This window comes from Neofelis nebulosa, chromosome 1, assembly GCF_028018385.1.
Source record: "Neofelis nebulosa isolate mNeoNeb1 chromosome 1, mNeoNeb1.pri, whole genome shotgun sequence".
NCBI classification, from domain to species: Eukaryota; Metazoa; Chordata; class Mammalia; order Carnivora; family Felidae; genus Neofelis; species Neofelis nebulosa.
Genome location: NC_080782.1, coordinates 71,253,441 through 71,268,672, shown reverse-complemented (window position 1 = coordinate 71,268,672; position 15,232 = coordinate 71,253,441). Strand labels below are relative to the sequence as shown.

At 38.7% G+C, this 15,232-nt stretch overlaps 1 long non-coding RNA gene across 1 annotated transcript in view; it reads left to right on the top strand.

Annotated features, from left to right (window-relative positions):
• LOC131509537 (uncharacterized) overlaps positions 1-12,904 on the top strand; it is an 83,117-nt gene extending 70,213 nt beyond the window's left edge. The window contains exon 4 of the long non-coding RNA XR_009260565.1: positions 12,375-12,904. This is a non-coding gene — a long non-coding RNA (uncharacterized LOC131509537). The remainder of the gene's footprint in view (positions 1-12,374) is intronic.
• Positions 12,905-15,232: the final 2,328 nt, after the last annotated feature.

Below are 15,232 nucleotides of genomic sequence, written 5' to 3'. Positions count from 1 at the left end.
TTTTCTGATTAAGTAAAACATCCCTACAGTAAGTACAATAGAGATTGGCTTGAAGAATATTAATTTTAGATGGGCCCCAGAAGAGTGATTCATCACTTTGCTCTTGGAGCAAGATTTAGGGATGTTCCACTGTACTCAGATTTGCTACTAATTATTTTAGGATTTCTGAAGCATTTTAAATAACATAGAAGCTTTTCTTGTTTGGGTCAATGATTCATTCAAATGCTCATTTCCTCTGAGTATTCTAAATGTTCTAAATGATTGTCCATTGAAACTTCTCTTCAAGTACATCACTGAGAGCCTGTGGCAGCAACATCCAAGCAAATAATTTCAAGGCTGAACACACAGCATCAAAAAGGCCTCTTTAAAATATCTTGATTTTAAAAGGCATGCATGAAGTTTGACCTCAAACCATTACTAATGGCTATTAAGACTGATATGGGGCGCCTGGGTGGCGCAGTCGGTTAAGCGTCCGACTTCAGCCAGGTCACGATCTCACGATCCGTGAGTTCGAGCCCCGCGTCAGGCTCTGGGCTGATGGCTCGGAGCCTGGAGCCTGCTTCCGGTTCTGTGTCTCCCTCTCTCTCTGCCCCTCCCCCGTTCATGCTCTGTCTCTCTCTGTCCCAAAAATAAATAAAAAACGTTGAAAAAAAAATTAAAAAAAAAAAAAGACTGATAACCGAACTCTTTGAACAAATACAATCCAACCATAATCTCAGATTGCTTCAATTATGTTTTGTCTTCCCATTTTAACTTAATTTTTAATAAGAAATCTTCACACCCAATCTGGATTTTAGAAATGCCCAAATTTATATCAGCTTGGTAGCCCATGAAAATCGCAAATGAGGAACAGAAGAGCTCCAACCGCAGGAAGTACAAGTAATCTGTAGCAGTACAGTGTGTTCCAGACTAAATATGATCATTTTGATTTTTGGCTTTGGCTGAGCCCCTGGGGAATCATGGAGAAAATGTATCAACTTTGTAAATTTAGGTGTTTTTTTTTCTTGCTTGCTTTACATATCAAACACACCAAAGACTCCTTTCTTGCATAGCAATATTTTAAACTCCCATCATGGGTGATGTCCTTTGTATAATAAGACTTCCCTGTAAAAATGAAGAAATCAGAAAATCAAGGCTACAGAGATTAAGAGAATAGCTAGAAGCCATAATGCATAGAAGAATTTTTATAGATTAGGAAAGAGCTTTGCCAGCTGTGAGACAATTTCACCTCTCTTTTTTTGTAACAAGCAGAATATGATATCATGAGCAAGAAATCCTCTTTTCAACCCCAGGACAAGAATAGCATTATCCTCACTGTGGATATTCAGATATGTGCTCTGTATATGTGCTTTGAAGAGCTTAGGGTATCTTGCAAAACTTCACTAAGAAGGGGCACACATCAGCTTTTTTTGAGGCGAGTTCAGTATTTCAAAATATCCAAAATTTGACTAAAATATCTCTTAGTCAAATTTGATCAAGAGCTAGATCTCAGCACAGTACAAAAGCAGGCAATGCTTTTCATCCCTGTCTTCCTTGTTTGTACCCACACTGTTAGTATTCAGAACTCAGCCTAAATCATTGAGGATCCTTGACCCCACTTCTACAAAAACACCCACTCTTGTCTCCACCATGAAGAGGCAATAGGGTGAAGAAAACACTGAATGGATATCTAGGTTTTATAGTTCTGACTCTACAATGAAGTACATGTCAGCTAAGATGTTTCTACATTTCAGTGGTCTCTAAGTATCCCAGAGTATCAGCATTCTGTATTTTACACTGAAGTATAAATGACTGACAACCAGGTTTGTTAATTTACTTCACATAAAGTAAGTTCAAAACCTGGAAATAAAAGTCTGTCCTTCATCTCAGCCTGTTTGTTGGAATTGGGGGAAGACAGAGCAAAGCAGGGACCACATAAGCATGCAGGAAGAGGGACAATGAGAAGAGAGCATCAAAGGTTATATGCTGCTATTTCTGTTGCTTCTGTTCCTTCTAAAGAAACCAACACAAGGTTGGCTGGAGGTGGCTAGAAGCTGGGTTATAATAGGTATATCTGGCTTGAGTGTTGCCAGGCTAAAAATAAAATATTGGCCCATATTTCTATAGCTCTGATGCCTCCTTTGATTTTTTACAGAAAGTATTGTTATCTTTCCCTTATTAAAATTTCATCTGAAGAACAGGCATAAAGACAGACTTATAGACCAATGGAATAGAATATAAAGCTCAGAAATAAATTTTTGCAAATCCAATTATTTTTGACAGGAATGGCAAGACTATTTATTCAGTAGTCTTTTCAACAAATGGTGCTGGGAAAACTGGATATCCACATGCAAAACAATTAAGTTGGACCCTTGCCTTACAGCATATACAAAAATTAATTTTAAATGGACCAAAAGCCTAAATGTAAAAGCTAAAACTATAAAACTCTTAGGAAAAAAAAAAAAACATGGGGAAAAATCTTCACGACACTGGATTTGGCAATGAGGTCTTGGATATGACAGCAAAGGTATAGGCCACAAAAGAAAAAATAGGTTGCACTTCATCAAAATTAAAAACCTATACATCATTGGACACGATCAACAGAGTGGAAAGCAACCTGCTGAATGAAACAAAATGTTTGCACATCATGCATCTGATAAGGGATCAATATTGAGAATATATGGAGAACTCCTAAAGCTCAACAACAGCAACAAAGAACAACAATCAGATTTTAAAAAGGCTTTGAATAGATATTTCTCCACAAAAGATACAGGAGTGGGCAAGAAGCCCATGAAAAGATCCTTAATATCACTAATCATCAGGGAAATGCAAATCAAGACTACACTGAGATACCACTTCACATCTGTTACTGTGATGGCTACTATAACAAACAAAACAAAACAAAACCTTAAAATAACAGTGTTGGTGAGAATGTGGAGAAATTGGAACACTTGCACACTGTTGGTGGGAATGTAAAACAATGCAACCACTGTGGAAAGCAGTAAAGTGGTTCCTCTAGAAATTAAAAATAGAATTGCCATACAATCCACCAATCCCACATCTGGGTATGTACAAAAAATAATTGTAAGTAGGATCTCAAAGAGACATTTGTATATCCGTGTTCCTAGAAACATTATTCACAATAGCTAAGACATGGAAGAAACCCATGTGTTCATTGACAGATGAGTAGAGAAGCAAAATGTGGAATACACATATAATGGAAAATTATTCAACCTTAAAAAGTAAGGAGATTCTGATGTGCTATAATATGAATGGATCTTGAAGACATTATGCTAAGTGAAATAAGGCAGTCACAAAAAGACAAATACCATATGAACCCACTTATATGAGGTATCAGATAGTCGTAATCACAGAGACAGAAAGTAGAATGGTGGTTGTCAGCAGCTAGAGGGATAAAAGTTAGGAAGTTATTGTTTAATGGGGATTGAGTTTCAATTTTGCAAGATTAAAAGAGTTGGATATGGATGGTGGTGATGGGTACACAGCAATATGACACTATTAATATTATAATACTTAATACTACTGAATCGTGCCCTTAAAAATGGTTATGATGGTAGCATTTTATGATATGTGTATTTTACCACAATAAAAAATTAAAGAAAAAAGATTTATAGGGGTGCCTGGGTGGCTCAGTCAGTTAAGCATCTGACTTCAGCTCAGGTCAGGATCTCATGGTCTGTGAGTTCAAGCCCTGTGTCGGGCTCTGTGCTGAGGGCTCAGAGCCTGGAGCCTGTTGTGGATTCTGTGTCACCGTCTCTTCCCCTCTTCTGCTCACTCTCTCTCTCTCAAAAATAAATAAGGATTAAAAAAAATCTTTTATATATATATATAAATCTATATAAAGAATTCCCAGATTAATTTTAACCAGATAAGGGTTGCACTTTGAACTTCACATACATAAGATGTGAGGCTATTGGCTAAGCAGTGTACTAGACCCACAGTCCTTTACCAGTTTGTGAAATCTACACTATTCATCACTAGATCCTTAGAACCCAACAAATGCTTGTTCTGTAGCAAATGCCCAATAAATATTGGTTGAATGAAGATACAAACTTTGGTTGAATGAAGTTTTTCTTTTTCCTTTCTCCTTGTGTTTAGTGGAAGACAGGGAAATTAGAAATTAGTAGAGTATTAGAAAAAGGGCCAGTCCCAGTAATTATTCATCATGCTGAAGTGCTCAGAGCTAGCAGTTGTGAGAAAAAAGTTTTTGATAACCACTGGTTTGATTCTGGAACTATCTTCTAAGATAGAAGTTCTTAGCCCTAGCTGCACACTGAAATCGTCTGAGCCATTAAAAAAAAAAATGCAGATGTCCAGAACCTATGAGAAAATAACTGAACCAACTCCTAGGCATCAGTGTGTTTTATAATTACTCCAGATGGTTGTAATGCATAGTGCAGTTTCTAGAAGCAATATAGCTTCCAAGGATAATTTAAGACAAGTTGGAAGACAATTATTAATACCACATGGAGAATTAGCCAGAGAAATATTAAACTATGGCATCATAACAATTTTAGGATTAATTGTTGGGAAAGGTATCAAATTATCTTTTTTCAGGCAATAACTCATTTCCTTGTTTGTTTTTCTTCTCTCCCATGAGTTACTTCAAACAATTGTCCTTACATGCAGTTCCACCCCATTTGGAATCCATTCCAGTAGGAGGCAGTAACAATATGGAGAGTCATCTGCCATCACTTGGTGATGCTTGTACTTCTGACCAAACTACAACTGTAGCACACTCCCTCTTCAACACAGCCTATGACTTAAAAAATAATTATAGCTAATGTTTATTGAGTTTTTACTGTATGCCAGGGTGCTATTCTAAGTGCTTTATATGTATTTATGCTAATCTTCACAACAACACTATAAGTTAGGTGCCATTATCATGTCTGTTTTATGTATGAGAAATTTTAGAGAGGTAACTTCAATAAGTTGTAGAGCTGGGAGACCATTCTTGGTTGTTGGGCAAACAAGCACCTCTGTGTGTTCCCAGCTTACTCCTTCCTCTCCACTGACCCTAGTTTGCCAGGGTCCCCTCATCCTTTGCAGCTGATCCAACCCCTCAATTAACAATTTAATGTCTTTATTTTGTTGGAAGTAGCTGATAACACTAATACAATGAATATTTTTTAAATCCTCACAATGTGCTGTTAAGTGTTGCTGCTGTGTAGGACTCATTCTTTCTGAATACTTGCTTCAGCACTACCAGCTCACCCCCACCCTGCCCTCTGAAGATCTAGGGTGCATCCATCTGAGATGTCAGAGATAGGTGCTGTCAGTCACGAGTTACAGCAGATTGCTCTGCTAAAGCTACCTCAAAATGTTGACATCCAGAGTGATAATTCCATGGCGGAAAGCTAAGGTTCAAGTACATTGAGAAAAGAGTGGAAGGAAGGGCTTACAGAGCTGGGGATTCAAAACCAAGTCCATGAGGTCAAGAGTTAACATACACTGGTAGGAGCTCATAACTCACATCTGGAGGTTTATTTTACAAACACCTTTCAAGATGTGTTAAAAGCTAAAGTTCAATGCTACATTCTCACACTAGAATGATACTTCCACGAGGGCAGGGTTTTCTCTACTCTTGCTTATATCTCCACTATCTAGAGCTCTGCCTGCCATATAGTGGATGATCATAAATATTAATCATAAGCATTTGTGGAATGAAGGAATGAATGAATGAATGAATATGTGCCTCATCATATTGTAATGTGCATGAAAAAAATTTTAAAGAACCACCCATCTGGTTTGTTTATCAGCTTCCTAACATCCTCTGGGCTCTCCAAGAGTTGGGCCACTGATTTTTAAAATTCCAGGGTCTAGGTCCCACTGGTTTTAAGAACTCATGAAATTCGGTCTCTCTCACTTTCAAAATAAAGTGTTATGGGAATCTGTCTTCTCTTTGTGGGCTTGCTGGTGTGATAGTCATTTTATTCCTTTAACACCCATTTACCTCAAAAAGGCTAAGGAAAAAAATGTTTTCCTCTTTAAAAATTATAGTGTCTTTCCCCAAAAATACTCTATGGCACATTATATCTAAACAATGCTACCGCAAAAAGACTGAATGATAAAATGGGGAAATGATGAGTTAAAATTTTCTCACCCTTCTCTGTGCCACCAACTCCCTCCTGACCACAGATAGTCTGTTTAGCTCTCAAGCCACATCTCTGCCTTTTACTACATTCTTTAATGTGGCCTCCTCTCTCCTTTTTTTAGTTGTAGAGTTGGTTCTGCCAATCTTTGGGTCATTTTGGGGGTTATTTATGGTGATGTGAGTGTTATCTAGTTATATCTGTGGTATGAGGTAAGTTTAGGGCCCTACTACTCCACCATCTTCCCAGCCTTCTCCCAGAGAAATCTTTCAAAAAAAAAAAAATCTGATCATATTAGTTTCCCTACCTATCTCTTCAGTCTCACGTCACACCAAAATTATCCCTGGATATCATGCAAAGTTCCTTCATAAATTAGATGATAAAATCAAGTTGGATAATTTGAGGAGAGGTTAATAAAGTTATAGGCAGTGTTAATGGCTCATGGGGCTAGTAGTAATGATACTGGGACCACCTGATGTCTGATGGGGCAGGTGGGGGAAGAGTCACCGTTATAAGGAGATAGTAACTGTATATAAATATGTGGCTTTGGTTAGAAGGAGACAGATAATCCATGACTACCTGTCAGGGAACGTGCTGGGGGAGCAAGTAATCTGACTCATTCTCTTTCTACCCTCTAGCCCCGTCCTGGTGCCTCTCATTGGTTAAACTCAACTGAAAGTCAAGGGTCCAAAAGAGATCATTGTGACCATGCATCAGCCTCCAGGGACCCTCCAGAACAGGGCAGAGAAGGCTAGAAAATGACAAAGGGACAAATGGAAGATAGCTAGGATATTTACTAACTCAGGAAGAATTTTTAAATACAGAAAGAGTATCAAAGCAAAATAAAAACCACCTTATACAACCAATAAAAAGCAATCATAATCATAACTTCAGAAAGAATAATAGTCTACTTGATGTGCTATATGCAGTTCCAGAACATGACTTCCCAGGTATTGCAGAGTTCTTTTTTCCATTAGCATTGACTAAGAGTTACACTTGCTTATGTTGTCGTCACTAACCCCCCCCCCCCCCGCTTTGCAGACATTGGACCCCTCCTTCTATCTGTGTTAGTCGACCCAATTCACGAATGTTCCCTCTCACTAAGCCTGGCCTAACCACTTTGGAGATTGTTCTCTTCTTTTGCTTTTTAACTACTTATTGCCTCTGAAATATTTCCCTTTGTTTTTATACTAATGAAGGAAAAATTGGTTAGTTTTTTTTTAACCTATTAGGCATGTGTGGTTATTCTCTATTTAAAAAAATTAAAAATATGTTTATGTAAACAAAAATGATCATATAAGATATTCATATTGAAACAAAGTGAGTTATTTAGATGAAATTGATACATGTCTTTAAAAAATCTAGTAAGTGGGGAACCTGGGTGGCTAAGTCAGTTAAGTGTCCAATTTGATCTCATAGTTCATGGGATTGAGCCCCACTTTGGGCTCCACACTAACAGTACAGAATCTGCTTGGGATTCTCTCTCTCCCTCCCTCTCTCTAACCCTCCCCTGCTCACTTATGTGCATGCACGCTCTCATTCTCTCTCTCTGTGTCTCTCTCTCTCTCAAAATAAATAAATAAACTTAAAAAATCTAACACGTGTTTTGTAAATATTTGTCAGCTATTTAAATTGTGACAGTCTTATGGGAAATGACTGTATGCTTGTGCTGCCTACAATATATTTAGAATATTGAGGAATTACTTTCATAACTTTTACTTCCAGAAATTTGGCAGATTAGATGTTCTGAAAAACTCTTCTGCTATAAGCACCTTGAAATGCTGCATACGGTCAAATATACATCTTTAAACTGTATACATGAGCTCACAATAAAACAGTGGAAATCTACAAGTGTCAAAAATGGAGAGAGAGAAGCTCCTGGGTAGTGATGTCCACAGGCCACCCTGGGGCATCTCAAGTCTTGAAAAATCAAGAGAGGAGAGGCTGTGTGGGGATCTAAGACTAGGCATAGGACCCTTTCCACGTGGGGAGCTGGAACTCACATACCTACATGAAGTCCAGACCCTCAAAACGTCAGTATTTCTCTTTTTCTTTCTAGAAGAGGATGATAGATAAAGTTTTTAAAAATAAAAACTTGTATTGGATATTGGGGGAGGGAGATAAAAATATAAAGACCAAATTCTGCCTATGGGAGGAGGATAAGAGGGAGAGTGAAGGAAGTGAATGCACTGAAAAAAGGACACTTCTAGTATATGTGCAGTGTTTTTTTGTTTTGTGAATTATTTTAGAATGAAAGACCATAAAGAAAAAAACAAGGTCACAAAGTAGCATATATGGTATGTCTGTCTGTATCTGTGCTATGTAAATGTGCAGAACTTCTAGAAGGATGAACTCTTAAACATAGACTTACACAAATTGCAGAAGGATTCATATAGTTAGGTAACACAATTTAAGACATGGAACAATACTATCTATTAGCACTTAAAGATACTTATCTACATAATACCATTATTATAAAGAGATTATATATATGAGAGATTATATATATATGTAATATATATGTATATATATTACATATATATGTATATATATATATACACACATATGTATATATATATTACATATGTGTGTGTGCCTATGTATAAAATATGTAAAAAGAGGGGTGCCTGGGTGGCTCAGTCAGTTAAGCGTCTGACTTTGGCTCACATCATGATCTTGCGGTTCATAAGTTCGAGCCCTGCATCAGGCTCTGTGCTGATGGCTCAGAGCCTGGAGCCTGCTTTAGATTCTGTGTATATACATACATGTATAAAGAGATTGATGAACACCAAATTAAGTATAGTGGTAATATTGCAGGGCAGGGTGGAGAAGGCACCTACAAAGGGCCACCCTAGGTGAATTGGAACAATTTTGATAATATAATTGTCTCTAAAGCTGGGTGGGAGTAGTACATGAATTTCAGTTATGTTATTCTTCATTCCTCTTTTTTCTCTCTTAAATATTATAAAATATACTGTAAAGCTTTTATAATGAAATATTTTGGTGTCATAATCTTCTGAATAGCACTTGGGCATGCTTGAGGTCCTAAAGAAATGCTGGTGATCTGATACTTTTATTTATTTTTTTATTATTAAAATTTTTCTTAAGTTTATTTATTTATTTTGAGAGAGAGAGAGAGAAGCGGAGAGAGACAATTCGAAGCAGGCTCCACACTGTCAGCACAGAGCCCCATGTGGAGCTTGAACTCATGAACCATGAAATCATGACCTGAACCAAAACAGAGTTGGGTGCTTAACCAACTGAACTACCTACGTGCCCCAATCTGATACTTTTATGGAGTAACCACCTCAGCTCAGAATTGCCTCTTTGATTTTTTTTCTAATTCAATGATTTATTTTATTAATAGTATTTATTGAACTCCTACAATGTCTCAGTCCCTGTTTTACATGCTGGAGATACATCAGTGATTAAAACAGACAGAAACTGTAGTCTAGTGCATATCAGATTCAGACAATCTTAAGAAAGTCTGGAATCTGCAAGAAAAATTGTTGGATATACTCTCTTATCTGCTGTTAATGGGGTTAGTAGATAGTTGGTAGAGAGTGCTGGAAGGTTTTTAGATTCATTTCTGGGAGTGCTGTATATCCTCAAATCTAGAAATTGTGATCAAATCCTGTGTCAGAATATGATAAAGTGCACCTATAATTACTATATCACATCCTATTTGGGTAGACTCATCAGATAGGCCTGGAGGAAAATTGAGTTAGAATTAAACTGAATATTATGACAGTTTTTTTCATTTATCAGTTGTCCTGATAAGATAGTCTTGATATTGCTGTGGTTTAGATTTGCATCCTAGAAAACACACAGGAATCTTCTTCTGAACCTGAGAAGTCATCATACATCACACTCCCTCCCAAATATTGATTATGATTAATTTGTTCCATATTACTGACTGATAACAAGTATCTTTTTCAAAGGAGTAGAGGATCATGCCTTCTTTGAAGGATAAAACTCAGTCTACTTGCTTGTCCTGTCACCCATCCTCTCACTTAACAAACCACCTAAAACATGATGCCTTACAATAGGGGTGCCTGGGTGGCTCAGTCAGTTGAGAGTCCTACTCTTGATTTCATCTCAGGTCATGAACTCATGATTTGTGAGATCAAGCCTGGCATTAGGCTCTGCACTGACGGTGCGGAGCCTGCTTGGGCTTTCTCTCTCTCCCTCTCTCTCTGCCCCTCCCCTGCTCACATACACATACTCTCTCTCTCTTTCTCAAAATAAATAAATAAACCAAAAAAACCTATGACGCCTTGTAACAATAGTCATTTCATTAAGCTCAAAATCTGTAGGCTAGGAATTTGGACAGTGTTCAGGTAAGCAACTCTTCTGCCTCATGGAGCCCTGATTAGGGTCACTCAGTTGTATTCAGCTAGTGGTTGTTTAGATTTGGAAAGTCCAAGAAGGATTAATTCATGTGTCTGTTGCCTTATTTGTATTGACTGATGTCTAGGCTCAGCCAGGCCCCTCTCCCTTTTTTTATAGTTTGAGGGCTGTCTACATGGTTTCTCCACAGGGTAATTGAACTTCTTACATGGTGACTCAAGACCCTAAGAGAGTGTGTTCCTAGAGTCAGGAAGTATGAGCTACCAGTCTCATAAGGCCTGGACCCCATACTGGCACAGCACCACTTCCAACCCATCCTATCAGTCAAAGCAGTCACAGAACACACCAGATTCAAGGGGAGTAGACATATATTCCTGAACATATACCAGGGAGGAAGGTCAGTGAATTTGTGCCAGTCTTTAATCCATCATACCATCCTTTATCCCTGTTAGCTAGTGAAACTACATTAGGGTCATTGGTATTCATTGTCAGAGCCCATACATAGGCATAGCTCACTGAGACAAGCAGAACTCAGTCAAAGCACAATTGGTCAAAAGGTGACTGATATATCAAAGTGTCTCTTGGGGTGCCTATAAACCAGAGGAAAGCAAGATAATGTAATATTGGGCAGCAGGCCAGCCAATTAGCTGGAACAATGACTCAGCAACTGGGAGTTAGGGGTTACAGGCAGAATGTCATTCCTTCATTTATTCAGTCCATTCCACTTAATGAATACTTATTGAGTGTGTAACCACCTGCCAGGTACTACTAGGTGCAAGGGTGAGATACCTGTTCTCATGGATCCTATAGTCTGTTGGAAGTTAACAATAAATGGGTAAATGATTCAGTAACCTACAAAACATTACAGATTTGGCAGAGAGTGAAAATCTATTCGTTGTCAGAAATAACTCTGTATAGCATCCATGTTTAATCTGATTATCCAAGTGGTACCGAAGAACCAAGATCAGGAGGAAGCACATTCTAGAAAGAGTAAGAAGAAAGCACAAGGTAGGAGGAACTGGATGAAGGTCAGTGTGTTTGGAGCACTATGAATGATGAGAAAGTTGTAGGAAATGAAAATGGAGAAAGATGCAGAAGTCAAATAACTGAGGGCCTAAAACTGTGGTTAGAGGAATTTGGATTTTATTTGGAGTGTGAAAGGAAGCCAATAAAAGAGTTTGATTCAGGAGAGTGGCATAAGTGATTGATGTTGTAAAAACACCTCTGGTTACCGTGTGGGGAATGGACTGTGAGAGCACAAAACTGGAGGAAGGAGACCATAGATTAGTACAGTGTGTGTGTGTGTGTGTGTGTGTGTGTGTCCCGATAAGAACTGAAGACCAGGTATTAGTGGTGGAGATGGAAATAACACATGGGTTCAAGAGATATTTAGAAGGAAACCTCGATAGGGCTAGGTGATAGATTGGAAGGGTACAGAGGGAGAGGAAGGCATCAGAAGGAGTGCTAGGTAACTGGGATCCCCTGTCATCTCAGCTCCCTTCTCACCCAAGTTAGGAGAGAATATTTAGATCATTATTTTCACTCATCTCAAGCTCGCTTTTGAGAGTGAGGCTTCTGTATCACCAGGTGGCTTCTGTAAATGCTACCAGCAGTGAGCCCAGAAATGTTCAGAGACACTAAATATATTTTCAAAGTGCCTTTCAATTCACTAAGGGAAAAAAAGAGGGGAAGTGCCTTCCTCACCTTTTCACTGTCAGCATATTAGGCTGAGCCAAGAAACATGAGCTTTCCCTCCATATGAGTGTCATAGTGCATCTTTGAAAAGTAGCTAACCTGATTATGGAAATGAAGTTGAGAGACTCAAGCTCTGTGGGAGACTATGACTTGTTCCCCCCGCCTGCCACAGAAATAGCTCTAGGATACCTCACTTCCCTGCTACATGGTGCTATTCCTCTTGATTTATTTTCTCAGGTGAAGGAACATTGAGTGATCACGACTCCAGCTTTGTGCCATTGCGCCCAGCTTTCATCAATCACAGCTTCAGACACTGGACCAAACAAGATGCCAGAAAAAAATCTGAGAATTATTTTTGGGGCATATCTTTACAATTCTTCAGGTTGTCATTTATCATATTCTAGTCTGAGTGGGGGTGAGTTTGGACTCACATAAAAAAATAAAACATAAAAAAATGTAGAGTGGAGTTATGGACAGGCATACCCTGAAGACACAGCAATGGAGGGATATAAATGTGCTCCACCAGCCAGATGTTGTGGTCTCTGACAAGGAAATGTTGTGGGTTCAAATTTCAGCCTCCTTAGCTTCACAGCTTAGCTCTTGTTCATCTCCCTTGTTAAAAATTTCTCCCTTGTTAAAAGATTCATGTGAGCAACTTGTACAAATAAATCTAACTATCAGAGTCAAAGCACTTTGGTATTCAAAAATCTGTGGTTCAAAAAATCTTTGGTCCTTACTTCTAACCAGTAAATTTTGCTTCAACTGAATTGTTTCTCTGTCTCTTCACATTCAGCAATATGCTCTGCTCAACTTAGAGCAAGATATTTTAGAATTATTTCTAAATCAGTCTAAGATATGCACAAATAAATAGAAATTTGTGATCAGTAACTTCTGTTCTATCTGTATGCCATGCTAACAGTTCTAAAGACCATAAATGTGCAGAGTAAATATTTGACACTTGGCCACTGCGTGGAACACTCCAGTGGATACCATTTGTACTGTCTTTGAGTCCTGGCCACTGGATAGTTAGCCAAGCGAGGCCCTTCACATGCCCCATGAAAGTTGTGGAATGGGCAGCCTTGTTGTTCACCATCCATGAATCAACTTCATGAACCTATTAAATGCCCCCTTCCTGCCTGTGGCATGACCTGTGGTACCTAGGGGAAACCTCCAGGCATTCCTGGACTTACCCAGCTACAGATGTCACCTGATAGTGTGCTTATATAATTTATACCTTGGCTTTTGCTTTGGTTTCTGAATGTATTCTGTCCTACTGTATGAGAACCCTAACCCAAGCCCCACCTAGTTATTTTCATTCTCTTTTCCAGGGGAGTGGAATCTGTTCCCTGTGGCCACCCCCTGCTGTATTCCAACACTTGGCTAGGATCTTGGCCTAGCAAGCCTAATTTGCCTTAGTCTCCTCCAGAAATTCTTTCTGTAAACCTCATCTGCCAGATCCAATTCAGATCAAGGCCAGGTGTGCTCACCCCCTAAAACTCTGTACCTTGTCCTATTGTGAAATCATGCCCAACCTTGATTCTGACATTTTGGGCTTAGTCCCCACTTCTTGCAGGATCACCTTCAAGGATCTTGTGGGCAACACAAGAGATGACATTATCTCATCATAAATCCATGTCATTGGACATGTAAGTGTGGGCTAAGTTATATATAACTTTAGTTAAGAGCCTCTTGACACAAAGTTTTAAATTTAATTGCTGAAACATGTCAATAAATATCACATATTTTCTATTTTCATTCTATATGAAAAGCATAGAATATTTGGAAGATCAGTTCACAAGCATTGGATCCTCTTGCATAGGGTCAACTAGTGACAAACTTTCTCATCCTGAACTGTCATTCTTTCCTTTCTGTCCAAGCTCCCCTATCTTTTCACCCTAGGGAACCCTTAGCAATTTGGACCAAAGGAGGAAGTTTGATATAAGAGATGCAAGCCACAGGTTATCTTCAATTGTTGTTTTCCTTTGTGGTGAGGAGAATGAGATCTGCCCTTGTCTTCCTAAAGAGACTCATAAGGCTCTGGACATAATGAGTTCTATTCTGGGAAATAAACCAAAAAATGAAATTTGGATTATTTTAATGCTGCGCTTCAGTGATCCAAAGAAAACAATGAGTTGAATATTTGCAAATACTGTAATGTGACTCAGTTACACCATTGCAGTCTAGATACAGATTTAAGACACATGAAATCCCTCTGCTTCCTGGTGGCCCCCCAGGGGTGACATCACTTGTTATGAAGTTAAGAGGGAGTAGCTCAAAGAATGTAATGGAAAAATCCCAAATTCATATGTAATTGGTTATGAATTCCAGAAAGTTCACTGTGTTTACCCTGGAAGACTGCATCTTTTAGGAATCAGGAGTCTTTTGTTGAACATGAAACTGTTGAAGATCCTATTCCTCCTACTTACACACCCAGATTTTGTTGATTTGAAACTCAGATGTAAGCATGGGGACCTTCAGCCGCTCCCTTTTTGGCAGGAATGGGAGGTAGGATATCTCAGGACAAGGGGCAAAACCCCACTGCTTGTCTTGAACAACCTCTCTCCATTTTCAGAATGGGAGGGTTTGGGTAAATGGCCAAAGACTGTTTCCCTGGTTGTGTGCAGTAGGCACAACACAGTGAAAAGAGCAGTGCTTTGGTGTTGGGCTGCTGACCTGAGTTTCAACCCTATTACTGACTGTGTAATCCTAGGAAAGTGCCTTGATCTCTCTGAGTCTGTTTCCTTATATGCAAAATTGGGGATAAAAATACTTACCTTGCAAGAACTGTTGTGAGAATTGAAGATAACTATTTTTCATGTTTCCCAAAGAGTAGAAATTCATAGCCAATAATAGCGGTTATAAGTATTTGTGATTATTATTACTACTACTATTATTATCTTATCATCTCCCTCTCCTAATACTTCCTTCTGAGAATTTCTTACAAATTCCCCAGTGATGACCAAGCTCTGAGAAACATTCTGTTTCTTCTTTTGTCTTTGGGTGGACTATCTCCCAAACTTACCGCAAACTGCTGAGATTTCCTCAGCCTGACTCACACCCCACAAGGGTCTTCCTACTCAGAACCTGAATATTGC